The sequence below is a fragment of the Pan paniscus genome, chromosome 15 (genome assembly GCF_029289425.2).
Source record: "Pan paniscus chromosome 15, NHGRI_mPanPan1-v2.0_pri, whole genome shotgun sequence".
Taxonomy (NCBI): Eukaryota; Metazoa; Chordata; class Mammalia; order Primates; family Hominidae; genus Pan; species Pan paniscus.
In genome coordinates this window covers 96,751,068-96,772,236 of record NC_073264.2, presented here as the reverse complement: position 1 = coordinate 96,772,236, position 21,169 = coordinate 96,751,068, and positions in this window count along the sequence as shown.

The following is a 21,169-nucleotide window of genomic DNA, read 5'->3' as shown; positions in this document are numbered from 1 at the left end:
AGCGTATGCCTAGCCCAGTGGCTGTGGAAGACCAAGTGCCCCTCATGGTGTCTGGAGAGAATCTTCTCTCTGCTGTCCATGTTTCCATTTCTAGGACCATCAACTAGGGTCATGCTCTGGGCCTCCTACCAACCCTTTGTTCACTCTGAATTCTGATGAGGGGAAGGGAAAGTGGGCATTCCCAGTTCAGCACCTCCTTTCTTTCTTCTTAGAGACCCAGATTCCTATAGGAAGTATGCATTTGGGGCTGCCCTTCCTTAGGTGTTAAGTTTACAGGGGCAGGCCCTCATGTGGGGAAGCCAGCAGTGGTCTAGCTGTGCCCATGAGAAGTGGGTGGGACTTTCTGACGAAGGGCTCAATGGCTCCTCTGTTTCCAAGTTCCACACTTGGAGTGTGTGATTTCCTTACTGGTTCGTTGTGTGTGACGCTGCCCCTCAGATGATCAGCTTAGCTAAGTGATTTGCCTCAGCCTATGAAATATGAAAAAATATCAGTTCCAGGCTGAGACTTCAAGAGGCATCACACATTTCTGCTTACGCTTCAAGCACTTCTGCCACAGTCAACGGGAATAGCATGCACATGTATCCCCTGGTCCCAGAATCAGAGACATACAGGGCAGAGGGGAACCCTACCTGCAGCCTGAAGCTGAGCTGCCCTAGTGAATACAGACCAATGAGTAAGAAAAATATTTTTGCATGTGTCATAAGACACTAAGATTTGGGGGTTATGTGTTATGCAGCAAGAAAACCAAACCAAAGCATCATCCAACCTAATGCCTAATATTTGTTCTCCATCTGCTGAACTGAAGCTGGGAAAGAGAGGTGTTATTTAGTAAGCCACTCAAGTACTAACAACCTACAACATCACTATGGAAAGGTCTGTGCTTGAGAGACTCTTTGGACTCGATCATCCTTACACCATTTGTATACATCTTAGGGAGATCCTATGTCTGTAATGGGGAGCTTCCATACAGTGGGTGGAAATAAGATGATTCAGGAACATAATACTGTTTGCCAAATCGGGATTGGGAAAGGAATTCAAACCATCCTGCTACCTTGTTGAGCCATTTGGAAAAATGGGTCAGAACCAGAGATATTGGAGAGCACTTTCAAAGCTTCTAATTTTCTAAAGTTTTTCTTTCTCACCTTGGAATGTCTTCAGATGCTTGGATGGAGCTGTACTAAAAGTACCCTCTTACATGTCTGTTTTTCCTTCTGTGCTGGGAATTCTTTGAGGGTAGGGACTGTGTACCTTCTTCATCTGTATAACCTTGCTCTGAGCTGGATGGATAAATAATGGGAAGGCTCTGACTCTGGAGCGTGATGTGGGTACAAAACCAAAACACGTTTCTGGTTTTGTAAGAGATGCCTCCCTGTCCTTAGCTTTCCCAGACTGTTGAAACTGCATTTGCAAAATTATGACAGGAAGAGAAATCTCACATCGTTGACTCCATCTTGCTTCTGACCTCCAAGCTGTCCTTGGGCATTCCTGGGAAAAGGCCAAACTAACTTTGGGAGGAATTTAGTTTATAGTTGAAGGATGTAAGCAAAGATGGATAATAGCCCTTCCCCAAACTAAACTGCTTTGTAAAACTAATGTAAGGCTACAAGGTTAGGATAATGAGAGTGGCCTGAATTCTGCTAAGATGTAGGTGTAGTTAAATAACCAGTCATGGTTCCAGTGGTCACAAGATTTGTAACTTCCCCGATTACTCCTGTAGATAACATCACTATTGTAGAACCTAAGATTGGCTTTCTGAGATGTCTTTTCAGACTTTTGTATGTCTGAAGACCAGATGACTCCAGCTGGACTTGTGATCATGACTCACCTGGTCTTATGACCCCACCCAGAGGCGGACTCAGTGCACAAGGACCATTTTCCACATCCATATGATGCGTTACCAACCAGTAAGCAGCACCCATTCTGTATTCCCTGGCCCACCATGCTATCCTTGAAAAGGATAACCTCTGAGACTTTGGGGAGACTGATTTTAGTAATGATTTCCATTCTCCCATATGGGCTGGCCTCATGTCAACTAAACTCTTTCTTCACTGCAATGCCATGGTCTCAGTGAATTGGTTTTGTCTGTGCAGTGGGCAGGAAGAACCTGTGTGGTGATTACACTGTCACCATCAAATGAGAAGGCTGACAGGAGCACAGATCCCCAGCTTCCTGCATCTGCTAACTCCACAGGAGCTTTCTAGCTAAACAGATCAAGTTGAGCCTCTGAGGACCATGTCGACATTTCCTTAAAATGGTGAGGCACAGTGATGTGAAATGAATTGTTCTTCACGGGAGACACCCTGTTGGTGGTCACTGAAGCAGTGTTTCCACAGCTGGGATATGCACTTTTTCAAGGGCAAAAGAGGCATCAGGGCAAGTGACTATATTCTTGGGAATTTTATCTGTATCCTCACTAGCCCTGTGACTTTGGACATAAAACATAATCTCTTGGAGCCCTCATTTTCTCATTTCTTCCCTCATTTTCTCATTTCCTAAGTGGTCATTTTGCCGCCGGCCTCAGGGTACTTAAATACATGTAATAGATGCAAAATGTCTAGCCTGTAGTAGGTGCTCCTTAGAACCAAGGGTCTTAAAAAAATGTTTTGGCAACAGCTGGACTTTTAGCTGAATGGGCTATTTATAATGTCTTTGGCCCATAAGCATCAAAGGTAGTACTATTCTGTTTCGGTACATCTTGGATTTGCCTCATTTGAGGAAATGTGAAACAGAGAAATGCTAACATCTGTCTATTTTAAGGACTTTTCAGAGCACGGCACATCTTTCAGTCGCATATGTGTTAGTTTGGCAAACTGGAAATGAAGTGTTAGCTTTGAACCTCAGTCCCAACTGGTGCTGACCCCATTCTTGCCCTTCCAGCCTTCTTGACTACCAGGGTGCTTCCCAAGTGGCCTGGGCCCTGGCCACGGTTCTTTCCCTGATGGACCACCTCTCTGGGCTGGCAGGTCACCCTTCTCTTCATCACAAATAACAAATCCTACACCTACCCTGTCTTCAAAATGGTGCAAATATCATCTCCTACAGGAAGTCTTCTTTTCAGCCCCAGCATATTTGATCTCTCTCCCATTCCTGCTGCAGTGCAGGGAGCTTTGGAGCTAGCACTGGGTTTACAATGTGGACTCACCTCTTACCAGCTCTGTGACCTGAAGCAAATGGCCTAACCTCTCTGTGCAGACATTTCCTCATGTAAAAATAGAATAAATCACTTAATTTGTAGGGCCGTTGTGAAGACTATATGACACAGATCCTTTTTTTTTTTTTTGAGACAGAGTCTCACTCTTTCACCTAGGCTGGAGTGCAATGGCTTGATCTTGGCTCACTGCGACCTCCACCTCCCAGGTTCAAATGATTCTTCCGTCTCAGTCTCTCAAGTACCCAGGACTGCAGGTACACACACCACGCTGACTAGTTTTTGTATTTTTTAGTAGAAACTTGGTTTTCTACTAAAACTGGTTTTGCCATGTTGGCCAGGCTGTTCTTGAACTCCTGACCTCAGGTGATCCATCCGCCTCGGCCTCCCAAAGTGCTGGGATTATAGGCATGAGGCACCATGCCTGGCCTTCTTTCTCCTTCCTTCCATTGGCCAGTATCACTGCATTCTCTGTCTTAGCTTGAATGCTCAGGTCTTTTGCAACAAGCTTGTAGCTTCTCATTCATTCATGAATTCATTCATTAATTCTTTCAAAAATATTAATTGAATACCTGTTTGCCAGGCACTGTCCCAGGCATCTGGATACACATGTGAATGAAGTAGTCAGAGATCCCCATCCTCACAGGATTTAACTTCAAGCTGGGAAGGCAGAAAATAAACAATAATCATAACAAATCACATTTTTTGTGTGTGTTAGAAGATGTTAAGGGCTATGAAAAAAGGGGGAAGAGGAGAGGGGAGATTAGAAGTGTTGGGGGAAAACCAGGCTGCAGCAGTAAACAGGTGGCCAGGGAAACCTCATGGAGAAGGCGAGATTTAAGCACAAACTTGAAGGAAATGAGTACATTTCATCCATTTGTTGAATAAATGAATGAAGCAAGAAATAACTACACTTTATTTATTTTTAAGGTAAAATAGCTCAACAGCAAGAACTTGAAACTATAAGATTTCAGGCCAGCCATGGTGGCACACGCCTGTAATCCCAGGACTTTGGGAGGCCAAGGCAGGCAGACCACTTGAGGTCAGGAGTTCAAGACCAGCCTGGCCAACATGGCAAAACCCCGTCTGTACTAAAAATACAAAAATTAGCCGGGCATCGTGGTGCATACCTGTATTCCCACTACTCGGGAGGCGGAGCCATGAGAATTGCTTGAACTGGAGAGGCAGAGGTTGCAGTGAGCCTAGATCCCACCACTGCACTCTAGCCCAGGTGACAGAGTGAGACTCTATCTCAAAAAAATAAAGGAACTATAAGATTTCTACCAAACCCAGATCATATCCCATTAATAGAGGCAAGGAAAATCCTGAAAGTAATTGGTCCTAAAAGTCACATGCCGTTTATAAAGAGTCACACCCTGCCAAGGGGGAAGGGGAGGGCTGAATCAACAGGGGAAGGCTTAATTAACTTCCTCGTGTAAATAATATTTACAAATTGCATCTGACAAGAGAAGTCTTTGTACAGTGAGTAACTCCTCCTGCGAATTCTCAAATGAGTTTGCCAGCTCTGACCTGCATTGTGTGGGTGGCACTTGGGAAGACTCACAACTGAGAGACTGGCTGGGATTTAAAAAGTGCTCCTCCTTAAATGGGCACTGGATGGCAGATAAAGCGACTTTACTTATGTGGTGGCTGTGTCCCAGGTGACCTGCCCAATGGCCACCTGCATGACTGTAGAAAGAACCATTGACACGGCAGAACGAACTCATAGGTCAATCTTCACATGGTCTTCCAGCAACCCCAGGAGGTGAAAGAGGTGAAGTCTTCACTCTCACTTCACAGAGGAAGCAGTGGAAGCTCAGAGAGGGCCAGTGATGCTCCAAAGTCACACAGCTACTGCCCAGCAGGATTCAGCCCCAGACTCAGGTCATCCAATGCCCATTCAGGTTCTGGTCCACTCCAGGCAGGTGGACTGAAGCCTAGGGAGGAAGACAAGATAGAGAGAAGGACCCACCAGTTCATTCTGCTTCCCAAGCAGGGGAATGGGTATTCACAGACTGCCACAGAACATCACCACCTTGTTCAGCTCCAAAGTGCTGTGTGGAGTGTGGCCACTGAAGTCCCCATGAAAACCAGCCCATCTCACGTGCCAAATGTGCAAAAAGGGGCAAGGAGGGTCTTGAGCTGTCAACCTTGTAGCATAAAGTTTTCTAGCAGGAGAAGCAACACTTCTTAACCATTCAACTCTACAAATCTGGAGGGGCCAGACATCAATGCAGATAAAATCGTACAGCAACCATTCTTTCCTCGGTCTCAACCTCACCTGGAAAATGTCCCCTGGACATTACTAAAGCATCTTTTGACCTGAAAGGATATCACTCCTTTCTCTTTCTCCTTTCTTTCTTTCTTTTTCTTTCTTTCTTTCTTTCTTTCTTTCTTTCTTTCTTTCTTTCTTTCTTTCTTCTTTCTTTCTTTCTTTCTTCTTTCTTTCTTCTTTCTCTCTCTCTCTCTTTCTTTCTTTCTTGACAAGGTCTTGCTCTGTCACCCAGGGTAGATAGAGTTCAGTGACATGATCATGGCTTACTGTAGCCTTAACCTTCCAGGCTCAAGCCATCTTACCATCTCAGCCTCCTGAGTAGCTGAGACTATGGGCACACAACACCATACCTGGCTAATTGTTTGTGTGTGTGTATGTGTGCTTTTTTAAAAAAATTTTTTGTAAAGATGAGGTCTTCCTATGTTATGCAGATTGGTCTCAAACTCCTGGCCTCTAGCCATCCTTCCACCGTGGCCTCTCAAAGTGTTGGGATTACAGGCATTAGCCACCATGCCCAGCCTCTCACTCGTTTCTTGATGGGATTTGATGTTTAATTTGTTTCTTCATTCATCCATTCATTCATTCATTCGTAAGTAGATAACTAGATAACTAGATCCTGGTCCTGCCCTCAGGAACCATGGCAATGTTTGCAGTACTAGGAGAGGATAAACACTGAGAATTAAAGGAGCCAGAAGAGGGGTACCTCACTGTGTTCGGGGTAAAGTAGGAGGTGAAGGAAGGCTTCCTGGAAGAGGTGGAGCCTGGGCTAAGCCTTGAAGGATAGGGGAAGTTATCTGGGTAAGACATGGAGGGCAGAAAGGTAAGAGTGAGAGCAGGTCATCTGAGGCCTATAGACCAGAGAACGCCATGGAAGATCTGGGAGCATGGTGTTTATACTGGTGGAGCAGGAGGTTCTGAGCCATCCCAGATGGATGGAGCCAAGAGATAAAAGCAGAGAGAGAGAGACAGGACCTTGGGAACCAGACTGAAGGAGCTTGGACTTGATCTCTAAGAACAGCAGAGACAGCTAGTGGAGAGCATTAAGTAGGGGAGTGACGGGGTCAGATTCGTGTGTTAGGAAGACCAGTCTGGCATCTACAGGGAGAACAGACTGGAATCCAGAGAAGTAGGCAGGGAGGACTGGCAGGATTTTTCTCTCTCCCAGCTCAGCCTCACAAGGTTGGTTTCCACCAACCCTTCCATGCCAAGCAGCCCTGGTGCCCTCAGTGACATCTGGAGCCCAGACACCTTGGGATTCTGGGCTGCAGGACCCATATGGAATCTTTACCAGATCAGCTCTCTGCTGCCCCCAACTGTCTCCAAGAGGCCCTTTGGTCCTTGCAGGCTTTTTCTAAACCTCTTAGAATCCAGCATAGTGGTAGCAAACTTTTTCTATAAAAGATGAAGTAGTGCGATATTGGACTTTGCAGAATATACGGTCCCTGTTGCAACTACTCTACGTTGCAACACGGAGGCAGCCACAGACAAAATAGAAACAAATGAGTGTGGCTGTGTCCCAATAAAACTTTATTTACGGACATTAAAATTTGAATTGCACATAATTTTCACAAGTCACAAAACATTCTTCTTCTTTTGTTGTTTTTTTAGACATTTAAAATGTAAAAAAGTCAGAAACAACAACAAAAAACAAATAACTCAATTTAAAAATGGGCTAAGGACTTGAAGAGACGTTTCTCCAAAGATGATATACAAATGGCAAACAAGCACATGAAAAAGATGCTCAGCCCCTCTCATCATGAAAGACATCAAAACTAAAGCCACGATGAGATGTCATCTCACCCCTATTGGAATGGCAACTGTCAAAACACAAAGTAACGCATATGGACAAGGATATGGAGAAACTGGAACCCTTATGCACTGTTGGTGGGGATGTGAAATGGTGCAGCTGCTATGGAAAACAGTTTGGCAGTTCCTCAAAAAATTCCAAATAGAATTACCATAGATTCAGCAATTCTACTTCTGAATATATACCCCAAAGAATTGCAAACCAGATCTCAAAGAGATCTGTGTCGACCCATGTTCTTAGCTGCACTATTCACAGTAGCCAAGAGGTGGAAGCGACCCAGATGTCCATCAGTGGATGAGTGGATCAACAGAGTGTGCTATGTACATACAGTGCTATTCAGCCTTAAAAAGGGACAAAAGTCTGACATTTGCTACACCATGTGAATGAACCTTGAGGATATTATGCTAAGTGATATAAGTTAGTCACAAAAAAAGACAAATACTGTATGATTCTACTTACATGAGGTACTTGGAGTAGTCAAATTCATAGACACAGGAAGAATGGTGATGGCCAGGGCTTGCGGTGGGGGGAAATAGGGAGTTGTTTCATGGGTATAGAGTTTAAGTTTTGCAAAATAAAAAAGTTCTGGAGATTAGTCTTACAACAATGTGAATATATTTATCACTACTGAACTGTACACTTAAAAACGGTTAAGGTAGTACATTTTGTGTCATCTATACTTTACCACAGTTTTTTTTTTCTTTTGAGACAGAGTCTCGCTCTGTCGCCCAGGCTGGAGTGACGTGGCGTGATCTCGGCTCACTGCAACCTCCACTTCCCGGATTCAACGATTCTTCTGCCTCAGCCTCTCGAGTAGCTGGGACTACAGGCACATGCCACCACACCCGGCTAATTTTTGTATTTTTAGTAGAGATGGGGTTTCACCATATTGGCCAGGCTGATCTGGAACTCCTGACCTTGTGATCCACCTGCCTCGGCCTCCCAAGGTGCTGGGATTACAGGCATGAGCCACCGCGCCAGGCCCACACAATGTTTTTTAAATGTAGAAACCATTTCAAGCTGGGACACTATACAAAAACAGGTGGCAGGCTAGACTTATTTGTTAGTCCATAGTTTGCTGTCCCCTACTCTAGCAGAACAAAATCCATGGACTTCCAGAACCCTTCCTTAAAACCTCACAGCACCCCTTCTGAAGTTCTCAGAACCAACGGCATTTTCCAATTTCCTCACAGGGCTTGGGAAGAGAACTTTTGCTGATCTTAATGAAATATGACTTTTGAACTCCAAATCGGGATTCAGTGAATGGAAGCAACAGAGTCTGATCCATACTATGAGTTGGTCCCAGATCTGTTTCTACCTTTCTCCTCCTAGCATGAGTGGCAGGCACTGTAAATCCTCTACGGATGCAGCCTCCAGAGGGTTCAAGCCTCCCTGTGATTGGGAAGTGCATTGTCAAGTTCACACCTGATTGGTTTGTCACATAACATTCTGACTTCAGTTCTTCATTTAACACATTTACTGAGCATCCAGTCCCTGAACTAGGCCTTGGGGTACAGCAATGAAGAGGACATGGCCCATCTCCTAGGAGCTCACAGCCTCATGAGCATTCATGTGGGTGTGTCAGGGAAACTGTCCTAGGGATCTGGGACAGTAACTTGTTGAGCTAGAAGGCTTTGAAACCCACCCAACTCTACCATCCACTGTCATATACCCTTCCTTTTCTTTTGGCCCAAATTTTTGAAAGAATTTGGTCACCACTCAGCATCCTGGGACAGAGAGGAGATAAACATCCATACAGCACAGATCAAAAAGTTACTGCTGTGGCCCAGGCTGGCGTGGCAGGCCAGGCTTCCCGCGCTCCAAACCTGTTTTCTTCTCCTTCTGGCACGCAGCTAGCCTACGTCTCCCAGATGCCTTGCGTTAGGTGTGAGCACGTTCTGAAATGTGGTCCATAAACTCTCCCATCGATGGTCCTGCATGAACTCCCCCTTTGCCCTGGAACTGGGGGTCAGAGTTGGCAAGCCACACATAAGAAGGAAGGATCCAGGGTCCCAAAACAGTGCATGGAGAAGAGATACCAGTTGGTCAAAAATCCCTGTCTGGCATTTTGTAGATTAGGACTAAATTTTAATTTTGCCAAGCTACTGAGATTTGGAAATTCATCTGTAATGCGGCTAGTGTCACTGTGAGAGATATGCTGATGTGTGATGTACAGAGTGAAGACAAACACACATCTGACTTTTAGGCTCTATGAAAAAGACTGGCACAGAATAGAGGGGGTTGAGAGAGTGAGTGTAGACAGCAGGTGCCAGACAGTGGCAAGCTGTATCCCAACCCTGGCTCAGATTTGAGCTCAGATCTTGGATCCACCAAATGGCCCAAGACAAGCGCTTCACTTTTATGATCCTCAGTCAAGCGGGCAGCTGACTCCTGACCTTGCAGGGCTTTGAGTGGATTTGAGATCATGAGTGTAGGAGGCCTGGCATGGTGCTGGCCCAGAGAGTGAGCTTAGTGTAGCAGTGACTCCTGAGGCTAGTACAGTCACTTTCTAAGGGTGGGAATAGGCTGTGTTTCAGAGTAAGGTTTGTCAAAATAATCTTCCATTCTGTATGCATCGTCTTGTCTTTGTAAATGGAGGCTGAGCTTTAGCTGTGCGGATGGACGAGCAGATGGTCATAGAGAGGCTTCCTGAAAATCCCTCCACCCCTCATCTACATGACTTTGCCTTCTCTAGTAGTTATTCCCTTTTAATAAATGCATCTACAAGAAGAGTCTCCATTTTTACTGCCTTCTTAGGCCTCCAAAGCTCTGTTTTCTACACTGAAATTTTCCTGGGCTTTTGGGCAGCCTCTGTTACCACAGTAGCTCTGGGGTGTTTCTTTTTTGTTGTTTTGTTTGTTTGTTTTTTGAGATGGAGTCTCACTTTGTCGCCCAGGCTGGAGTGCAGTGGTGCGATTTCAGCTCACTGCAACCTTTGCTTCCTGGGTTCAAGCGATTCTCTTGCCCCAGACTCCCGAGTAGCTGGGATTACAGGTGCGTGCCACAATGCCCAGCTAAGTTTTGTATTTTAAGTAGAGACGGGGTTTCTCCATGTTGGCCAGGCTGGTCTCAAACTCCCAACCTCAGGTAATCCACTCACCTTGGCCACACAAAGTGCTGGGATTACAGGCATGAGCCACATGCCCGGCCACTCTGGGGTGTTTCTGATGGAGGTGAAACCATCAAGCTGTGTGGTACATGTCATCATGCAACATTGCTCCACAGCTTTTGTGCCAAAAGATGCCACTACATTTTGCTAACCCAGTCTGAGTCACAGGACGGTGAAGTGAGGGGCAGGAGACAAGCATGCACTCCAGTCGGCAACGTGCCTCAGTGGGTCCTCTCTTGGCTCTTCCTGATATTAGGTGCCAGCTGCAGAGTCTTCCTGCCCACCCTCTGGCTTGCACAGGGCAAGAATAAGAGGAAAATGGGAAGGAACTAATCTCCCTACCCCAGGAGTTATCTAAGGAGGAAGGAAAAAAAGGACCAGCTCAGCGCTGAGACCTGTGATCTCATTCAACCCTCATTCCGAGCAGGTCCCGTTAGCTGTGGCGGGGGGAAGCATTCTGGCCTGGATCCTGAGTCCCCAGATCCTTGGCCTGCCCCTCCACACACACAGAGGCACAGAGAGGCACAAGCAGGAGGATAAGACCAGACCAGATTGCTCTACAATGGCTGTCGGGCTCTGGCCGCAGGTCCATGGCTTCTTGGCCTGAGGGCTGGACTAGGCGAAGGGTGTGAGTCGGAAGGATTCCTGCTCTCCACAAGGGACAGGCGCACATGCTTGTCCCCACCTCCACCAGCAGGCTTCGCCTTCCTTCCATATTAACACTGTGTGTGGTGTGTGTGGAATTGTGTGTGTGATGTGTCTACTGTGTAGTGTGTGTGTGTGGCATGTATGCTGTGCATGTGGTATGCCTAATATGTGGTGTGTCTGGTGTACAATATGTGTGGGTTTTGTCCCAGGACCCTTTGGCCACATCAGTGAAAGGAGAAAAAAAGGGGCAGGGGGAAGGCTAAGGTAGGGGGGTGGACCATTTGAGCCCAGGAGGTGAGGCTGCAATGAGCCTTATCATGCCACTGCACTCCAGCCTGGGCAACAGAGCAAGACCCTGTCTTTAAAAAGAAAAAAACAATGGCCAAGAGAGCCCAAAAACCAAAAAACATCTGCATAAACGAGCGAGTCCACCAGTGGAGCAGGTCAGGAAAGAGTAGATGCTCACAATGGGTCCACAAGTCCCGCCGACGTCCCGCCTCTGCTCCCTGCCATGCAGGCTCCTGTGTGTCCTCCTTACCTGCACGGAAACTGCTCCATGGTGGTGAAATGGGGGGGTGGGGAGGGAACTGGATTCCCCCAGTGGCTGGTTAATGCCACCTACAGCAACATTGTCTTCTTGTGAGATAAGCAACCTGAACTCCAGAAGGTCAAGTGCCTGGGCCACGTGGCACAGCTACACATGGGGCAGGGCTGGAGTTCACACTGAGAGCTGTTGAACTCTGCTGCACCCTCACTGTAGCACCTGGACCACTCCACTGCAGGCCTCTCCCTCTCTGACTTCCACCTCTTCTCCTTCCTGATGCTTTCTGAAGGACCCCGACCTCCCAGAGGCTCTGATCCATGAACCCTTCCACTTTTTATTACATGATAGTGAAAGATAAAAGAACTAACTGCTGCATTAGTTCTCAATACTGAGTAATGAGTGTTTCAAACTTACCAGGTTAAAACAGCCAGCATTTATGGCCTCACAGTTTCTGAGAGTCTGGTACCCAAGGTTGGCATAGCCAGGCATCTCTGGCTCAGAGCCTCCCAGGAGGTTGCGTCAGGCTGTCAGCTGAGGCTGCTGTCATCTGAAGGCTCAACTGGGGCTGCAGGACCCACTTCCAAGATGGCTCCCTCACATGGCTTCCAGCAGGAGGCCTCGGTTCCTCACTTACTGTTGGCAGAAGTCCTCTTAGTCTTTTGCCACATAGGCTCTCCATGGGGCTGCCTGCACATCCTCACGACATGGCAGCTTTCTAGGTGAGTGATCCAAGAGCAAGAGCAAGGAGAAAGCTACATTGCCTTCTCTAACCAAGTCTCTGAAGTGGCACAGATTCACATCCATTGTTGTTGCAGTTCATTTTTTCTATCTGTTAGGATCAAGTCACTAAATCCAGTTAACACTCAGGGAGAGGGGAACAAGGCTCCACTCTTCAGAAGAGGAATATCAAAAAACTTACGGACTTTTTTTTTAAAAGACAGAGATGGGGTCTCACTACGTTGCCCAAGCTGGTCTCAAACTCCTGCACTCAAGCCATCCTCCCGCCTCCGCCTCCCAAAGTGCTGTGATTATAGGTGTGAGCCAAGGCACCCAGCCTGGACATTTTTTTAAACCACTACAACTTTTCCACTTAGCCCACTTAGATTCTGTAATCAATCATTACCCTTACTCCTTTACATGTAGCCTCAATTTTCTCACCACTCTGTGAATCCAACCACTCACCGATCCCTCACCTGCATCTGAGCAGCTGAACACAGCTGGGGAAAAACTGACTTCACTTTAAACTCATAGCCACCAATCTCAAATGGAGCCTGGCAATCCAACCAACTCACTGGGAGCTTACAGCCACTACTCAAAGGGATTGCCCACCTTCTCCCCTCAACTCAACCTGCCCCTGCCCACTTGCAGACAGGGACTTCCTCACCTTCTCCTTTTAAAGATTGTCATCCTATACAAGTCAGTGCCTGTTTCTCCCCCCTTTGTTCTTGTTGCCATAGATGTGTCACAGAACCAGGGCCATCACTTCCCCTTGTCCCTGAAGCCCCTCTCAGACTTCTCTCCTGCAATTATTCCCTCTCTTCCCTAAACCTTCATTTTTTCCCTCTTTCTACCGGGTCTTTCCAATCAGCACACACACACACACACACACACACACACACACACAGTCACAGAGTTCTGGTATCTTCTATCTTAAAACCAACAAACAAAGCCATCTCCCTTGGCTCATCATGTCCCTGTAGCTCCCAACTCATCTTTGCTTCCCTCCATGAGAAACCTTCTTGAATGAGGTTTTGTTTTGTTTTGTTTTGTTTTGTTTACCTTTTGTGTGTGTGTGTGTTTTGTTTGTTTTGTTTGTTTGTTTGTTTTGTTTTTTGAGATAGAGTTTCACTCTTGTTGCCCAGGCTGGAGTGCAATGGCATGATCTCGACTCACTGCAACCTCTGCCTCCTGGGTTCAAGAGGTTCTCCTGCCTCCTGGGTTCAAGCAGTTTGCCTGCCTCAGCCTCCCGAGTAGCTGGGATTACAGGTGCCCACCACGAAGCCCAGCTAATCTTTGTATTTTTAGTAGAGACAGGGTTTCACCATGTTGGCCAGACTGGTCTCAAACTCCTGACCTGAGATGATCCACCCGACTCGGCCTCCCAAAGTGCTGGGATTACAGGCATGAGCCACCGTGCCTGGCCTCTCAAATGAGTTTCTATGGCCCCTGCTTCTCCTTCCTCTTGTCACATTCTCTTTCTGGCTCACTCCAATCAATTCTCTGTCCTCCACTCCCCTGAGACTGCTCTCATGCGAGCACTTTTGGCCTTTATGTCACCCAATCAAACGGGCATATCTGTTCTCATCTTCCTCTACCTCTGTCCTGGGGCCACATGGTTGACTCTCCCTTGTAAAGTGCATTCTCCTCTTAGCTTTTATGCCCTAGCAGCTGATTTTCCTACTACTCCACTGCCTGCATTTCAGAGTAGGCAGATATAGGCCCATTACATGCCAATGACTCCAAATGAACATCGCCAGCCCTGACTCGGCATCTCCACTGTGGTGTCCAACAGGCTTCTCAAACTGATCACCTGAGTCCTCAGTCCCAACATGTGTGCACACACACGTGCGCACACACACACACACACAAAACCAGCTCTTTCCCAAATCTTTCCCATATTGCTAAGTGGCACCATCACCTACCCAATTATTTAAGTCAAAGCTAGAGGAACTTTGCTTACTTCCTCTCTTCTCTCTGCCACACCTGTCACATGGACTCACTTAGCAAATCTTGCTAATTCCATCTCCAGAATCATCCCTAAACCACCTTTTTCTCTTTGTCTCCACAGCTCCCACTGTTGTTCAAGTGGCCATCTCCATTCCCTAGACCACCATTGTGGCCTGCTCACTGCATGCCCTGCCTCCTCTCTGGCCCTTATCATCCATGTCCCAGCAGCCAGAGTGGTCTTGTTAACACACAAATCAACTTATACTGCTGTTGAGGATAAAAGCCTCCCTGCTGTTTCTCTCCCTCCCATCACACTTGGAAGGAAACTCAGCTGCTTACCCCAACCCAGGAGGCCGGAGTGATCTTGTTCTCCCCCTCTCTGGCCACATCTCTCCCAACCCCAACTATGTTTCTGTTCCCTCATTTCTGCCTTGGTGACTTTGCATCGTTTCCTCTGCCAGGAATGCTCTGCTTCCCACTCTGCCCTTGACTCACTCCTTCTCATCCTCCCGGTCTCAGTTGAAATGCCACCTCCTCGGACAGCCTCCTGACCACCCTGTCTAAGTTCACCTCCCCCCGACCCACACACACATGCACACATGCATCTCTCTAGCTCTAGTTTTCATGGCATTGTTTATTGCTTCACTAATCTGTTAACTCCATGGGATCAAAACAGTCGCTGGCATGTACTAGGTGCTCAAAACAACACACTGAATGAGTGAATGTGCAATAAATGTTTGTGGGTAAATATGCAGAATGTATATTATTATTCCTAAATTACCAGACAGTGGGGTGGTTTTAAAATATGTCCACAAATTATTTGATATTTCTCCTTTCGAAAGGTGTAGCCTATTGTCCTCCTCTTGCATGCAGCCTGGACTTAGTGACTCACTTCTCCTGAGCAAAATGTGAAAGAAATAATGTCTTAGGACCTTTAAGTCTAGGCAATAAAAAGGATGGCTTCTGCAGTGTTCTCTCTGTCTGTCTGTCTCTGTGTCTCTCTCTGCTCTGGGGGAAGGCACCTGCCATGTTGTGAGAACACTCAAGTATCCTGAAGCCCACATAAAGAGAGACTGAGATTTTTCACCAATATTCAGTGCCAACTTGCCAGTCATTTGAGCAATTTTGCCACTTTGGAAGAGGATGCTCCAGCCCCAGTCAAGCCTTCAGAAAACCGCAGCCCCAGCCACAATTTTGACTGTAACTTCATGAGACATTGCCAAGCACTTTAAAATTTCTGACTCACAGAAACTGTCAGTGATAATAAGTGTTTATTTTTAAGTCACTAAATTTTAGGATAATTTGTTACACACCAATACCTAACAAATATAGTAGAAACACAAAGGAGTACACAGCATGATTCCTGTGCAGAAACTCCATGGAGGAAGGAAATGAAGCTAGTCAGACACAAATTCTTATTCTCATTTTGTGTCCTGGACTTCACTACTTCTTCTTCAACGTGCTTCGTGATATATACTAGAATTTCCTACGGATGAAAATCAAGCTGACGGGTCTATAATTGGAGAAATATCCTTTTTTTTTCTTTTTCAAAAAGTGCACACTATCCCAAGTCTTCAAGGACTCCTCTTTTCTCAAATACATTTCAGCAGTAGCAGCATCACTGGCAATTTCCTTCAGCTCTCAGGATAATATTCATTTAGGACAAGAGACTCAAATTCTTTAAAACTGCAACATGCTGTTTTATAGTTTGCATCCTCAACTTATTTCTAGATGATCTGTGATATGGTTTGGTTCTGTGTCCCTACCCAAATCTCATCTCAAATTGTAACCCCCACGTGTCAAAGGAGGGACCTGGTGGAAGGTGATTGGATCATGGGGGCAGTTTGCTCTCTCTTCCCATGCCACAAGGCATGTAAATCGTGCCTTGCTTGCCCTTCACCTTCTGCCATGATTGTAAGTTTCCTGAGGCCTCCCCAGCCATGCAGAACTGTGAGTCAATTAAACCTCTTCCCCTTATAAATTACCCAGTCTCAGGCAGTTCTTTATAGCAGTGTGAAAATGGAGTAATACATTCTCCAAGATCCTTTGACAGCTCCTTCTAAAATTCTACTGATCTTGATTCAAGATGCTCAGAGTATAAAGTGGAGAAACTAGAACATGCTGGGCTTTCACCTGCATCACTGACTGGTGCAAGTCACTCTCCCCAACCCATCCTGCCATATGCACACACGGACATGCACATACATATGTGCACACAGGTACACACATGCACATATGCACTGCATTATTGTGACAGCCACACAAGATAACACACATAAAGAGCTTAATGCAGGACTGCTAAAGAGGAGTTGCTGTAGATAAATTATTATTCTAAGAAACTGCATTGGCTTGTCACCCACCTAGACTTGTCGAGGAAATCATCTAAGAGAGAATTAATAAAATCCAAGCAGTTGGGAAACTTTAAGCAAAGACAGACTAGGGAGGACAGGGATAGGAAGTGACACATGGTGAACATCTAGGCTGTGCCCAGCATTCTACATACATTTCTTCATTTACTCCCCACACAGGTGGGTGTTACAGCCCCACTATACACATGGGGAGACCAAGACTTAGGTCAGAGGCAGAGCCAGCATCCAAGCCACATATACCCTGGATTTTTTAATTTAACATGCAAGTATTTGTTTCTACATATATGTTGAAAGAACAGACAACAGTAACTTTGAGATTTCCTTGATTCCTTGTGGTTTGGGACCAACTGCACGTTCTGGCCCCTGAGGTGGTGTGACTATGAGGAGAGAATGTACATCGATGGTGGTTGATTGTGCCCTGGCCTGGTACCAAGGTCACAGCAACATGGAAATTCACTTTTAGATCATTCCTTCCAGCCTCTACTGCTTTCCCGGCCTCAGCATGAGGGCTGGCATGGTGGAGTCACTGAGATGGTCTGCAACGCAGGCCCTGGGTCTGTCTGCAGGAGAGAGACAGTGGCTTGGAGCTTCATCGCTTCCCATTCCCATCACTTTTTAGTGTGTGACCTTGATGAGTTACTTAGTGCCCTTGACCTTGTGAGGCAGCATGGTACTTAAGAGAGCACTGGGTTTCTTGCAGATTCAATGAGATGTGTATGTGGCATGCCTGGCATATAATAGAGACCACAGCATAAGGCAGTGAAATGAAAATGTCCTGGGCTTTGATCTGGTTTCCGACTTTGACTTTGCACAAGTCAACCTCCCTGCCCCCCACATCCATAAACACACCCCACAAACACACACACACACACACATTCACACACAGATACACACACACCACATATATGCACACAGAGATGCACACATACACACACGTGCACATATACTCACACCCTCCACATATACACAGAGGCACACATACACACAAGCATACATACACACATATATTCACATACCCCACATATACACACAGAGACACTTACACACAGACAAGCATGTGCACACACACATATACTCACACATGTACATGTATACACATACACACATATGGATATACACACATACACATTCACGTATTTATACTGACATACCATATGCTCATGCGTACATACTAACACATACATGCATGTACACACATACACATACTCAGACAGTCACACACATATATGCATACTCTCATCTCACTGCCCCTAATGCCCTATAAGGACTTATAGCAGCACCATCCAATTAAAATACACGCTACACATCATTTAAGTTTTTCTAGTACCCACATTAAAAAAGGAAAGAGAAATAGGTGAGATTTATTTTAATAATATACTGTGTTTAACCCAATATATCTAAAATATTATCTTCTAACATGTAATATTTTAAAAATATGAATAAGATGCCATACACTCTTTTTTTTTTTGTACTAAGATCTTTGAAATTCAGTGTGCATTTTCCACTCACAGCATATCTCACTTCAGATTGGCCACGTTTCTGGTGCTCACTCACCACATGTGGCTCCTGGCAGCTCTGCACCAGACTGTGTCTTTCCCTCCCTGAGCTTTGGTTCCTCCGACCACGCCGTGATGGAGAACCACGTGATCCCCTGACCTCACCAGCTCGCCCTCCAGCTGCAGCCACCTCACCGCTTTGCCGGCTCCTGCCTGATTAGCAGGGAGTCCCCACTGTCGGCAGAGAGAATAACGCACAGCCGTTGCTGGGAATTAATGAAGCAGAGCCGCACCAGGCTATAAAAATGTCGTTAGGCAGCCCTCCAGCCACCGGGTTAACCAGGGAAGCGCTGAGCGCGGGCATTGGGGAGATAATCGGCTGATAATTGCGGCAGAAGTGGAGCGACTGCTTTGAACGCTGACAGCACCAGGAGCAGCCCCTGGAGGCTGCGGCTCCCCTGAGGAGGGCCACAGGAGACAGGGATTACTCCTCTAACTTTGGTTTTAAAAGGGTAAGAAGAAACACCTCACCAATGGCCAATAAACATTGACAGAGCAGGAGCACCTTCATCTCAGACAAACACCACCACGTTAAGTTCCAGCTCCCTTTCTAGCCTCATGCATTTCAAGGAAATCACTTCTCTTCTAACTACAAGCAGCCAGAAAAAGCAGACAGTAAAACACAAATAAAACAGCCAGGGCACGAAGGAAGGTGGGGAGAAAGTCTCCAGGGTAACTACAACACTTCACCCTCATACAATGGGCCCCAGTAAAACAGTGGGCCTTACTTAATAAGCACATTCCTTTCCCTTCAGGTGCATTAAAATAGGGAAGCTAAAAGCAAACTCGGGGGGGGGGGGTATGCCTGAAGCTGCCAAAAAAAAAAAAATGTATAGAAACAGACACACAACTCTCCCTCCCAAATAAGCACAACAAAAAAACACATAAGCTGTCCAAGCCTCTAATAAACCCTCCCATCCTAAATCCTTAAAAACTCTTAGTCTGGGTCAGGCGCAGTGGCACACGCCTGTAATCCCAGCACTTTGGGAGGCCGAGGCAGGCAGATCACGAGGTCAGGAGATTGAGACCATCCTGGCTAACATGTTGAAACCCCGTCTCTACTAAAAATAAAATAAAAAGAAAATTAGCCGGGCGTGGTGGCGTGTGCCTGTAGTCCCAGCCAGTCGGGAGGCTGAGGCAGGAGAAGGGCATGAACCCAGGAGGCAGAGGTTGCAGTGAGTCGAGATCACGTCACTGCACTCCAGCCTGGGCGACAGAGCGAGACTCTATCTCAAAAAAAATAAAATAAATATATCTTAGTCTGTAAAAAAGTGGGCCTCTAACCTAACTTGGCCAAAGGCTCCTCTCAAGTTTGTTTTCTCTAAAATAAAACTTTCTTAACTGGCAAGCCACCTTTCGTGTTTCTTCCCTCCTTAATTCTTACAAATATGAAAGCAGGATTCAGCTCTGCAATAGTCAAAGAAATGCAAATTGAGCCTCAGCAATGCTTATGTGTTTTCACATAGCAAGCTGGCAAAAATGTTTTAGAATGCTAAAACCCAGTATGGGTGAGGATGTAGTGAAATGAACAGTCTCATATATTGCCAGTAGAGATATGTGGATACAGCCTTTCTAAAAAGTGACTGGCAGTATGTATTCAGTGTTTTCTAAATATGCAGAAATCCTTCCCCTCTTTCCTGGAGTCTATCCTTAGGAAATTATCAAAGAGGTTTATCATTTAGCCTGTGCTATGAAATACACCATCCCAGAACTTAAGGGCCTAAGCACTACACTTATCTCACAATTCTCTGAATTGGCTGGGCAGTTCCTCTGGTCTTGGTGGCTTGACTAATCTTTCTTACGCATCTGTAATCAGCTGAAGGCTCGGATGGTGACTGCATGACCGAGAATAGTGAGGCAGCCAGGAGAAAGAGCCTCACAGACCTCTACGACATGGAGTTTAACTCACCAGGGACCCAGCTGCCATGCCCTGAAATCCATCAACATGTTCCACTGAGGCCTCGTTGCCCGTGGGCCACTCCCTTACCAAGGCCCCCCCACAGCATGGACACTAAGGCAAACCCTCTCCCTGAGAGACACGGGACACCTCTGACAGCCAGCTTCAGCTTGGGGACTCCCCGATGGCTTTGCCAAGCCTTCCTTAGTTTGTGCAGCAGTCTAGAACAATTCTTCCCAACATTCTGTCTCTCCTCCTTAAAGGGCCAGACTTGCATGGCTGTCTGACAGCTCACCCAGCCTTTCCCTGCCTCTGCTCCGTTTTCTCTCACACAAGCATTTCCCCTAATGCAATCTTTGCACACACTTAATTCTGCTTTTTGGAAGACCCAGACGAACACAGAAAACCCAACTCACGTGTCTGCCTGGCTGTTCACCACGGTTCTCTCCCACTTGGCCTTTCATCCATTCAAGGCTAGCTCAGCGCATTCTTCTGGTGATCTCAAGGAACACCACAGCTACAACTTATCAAGTTGCACTTTCTATGTCCCTTTGGCCATGCCCAGAATCAATGTGGTGGAAACAGACTCAAGGACTGGGTGTAAGATTATGGCGGCATTTGCAGGCAGCACCACAGAGACATCCAGAGATGAGTCTGCAAGGGCATCCAGTGTGCCATTCATTTACTCATCTAACATATGGGTACTGAACACCCACTACAGGCTAGGTGTCATCCAAGATGCTGGGAATTTAGTTGTGACCAAACTGGCAGGCTCTGCATCCCCCTGGAAACTGTATTCTAGTGCAGACAGACAGGTGTACGAACAAGCAAGCAAACAAGCCAGAAAAAATATCAGATAGTGATAATAATTATTCAGAGAATGCAGAGAATCAAAGTGTGGTGACATGATGATAAACCGAGGGGAAGGAGCAGGCCGTGTAGGCAATCCAGGCAAGAGAACAGATTAGCCAAGGCCCAGAGGCAGGAAAGAGCACAACAGGCTGGAGGAAGAAAAGGAAGACTGTCATGAGGCTCAGCCCCAGGAGGTGGGCGAGGAGGAGCGTGTGACAAGGGCACCGAGGTAAGCCAGGCTGGAATGACAAAGGCCTTCATACACCGGGGAACAGGCTGGACAAATGGTGAGAA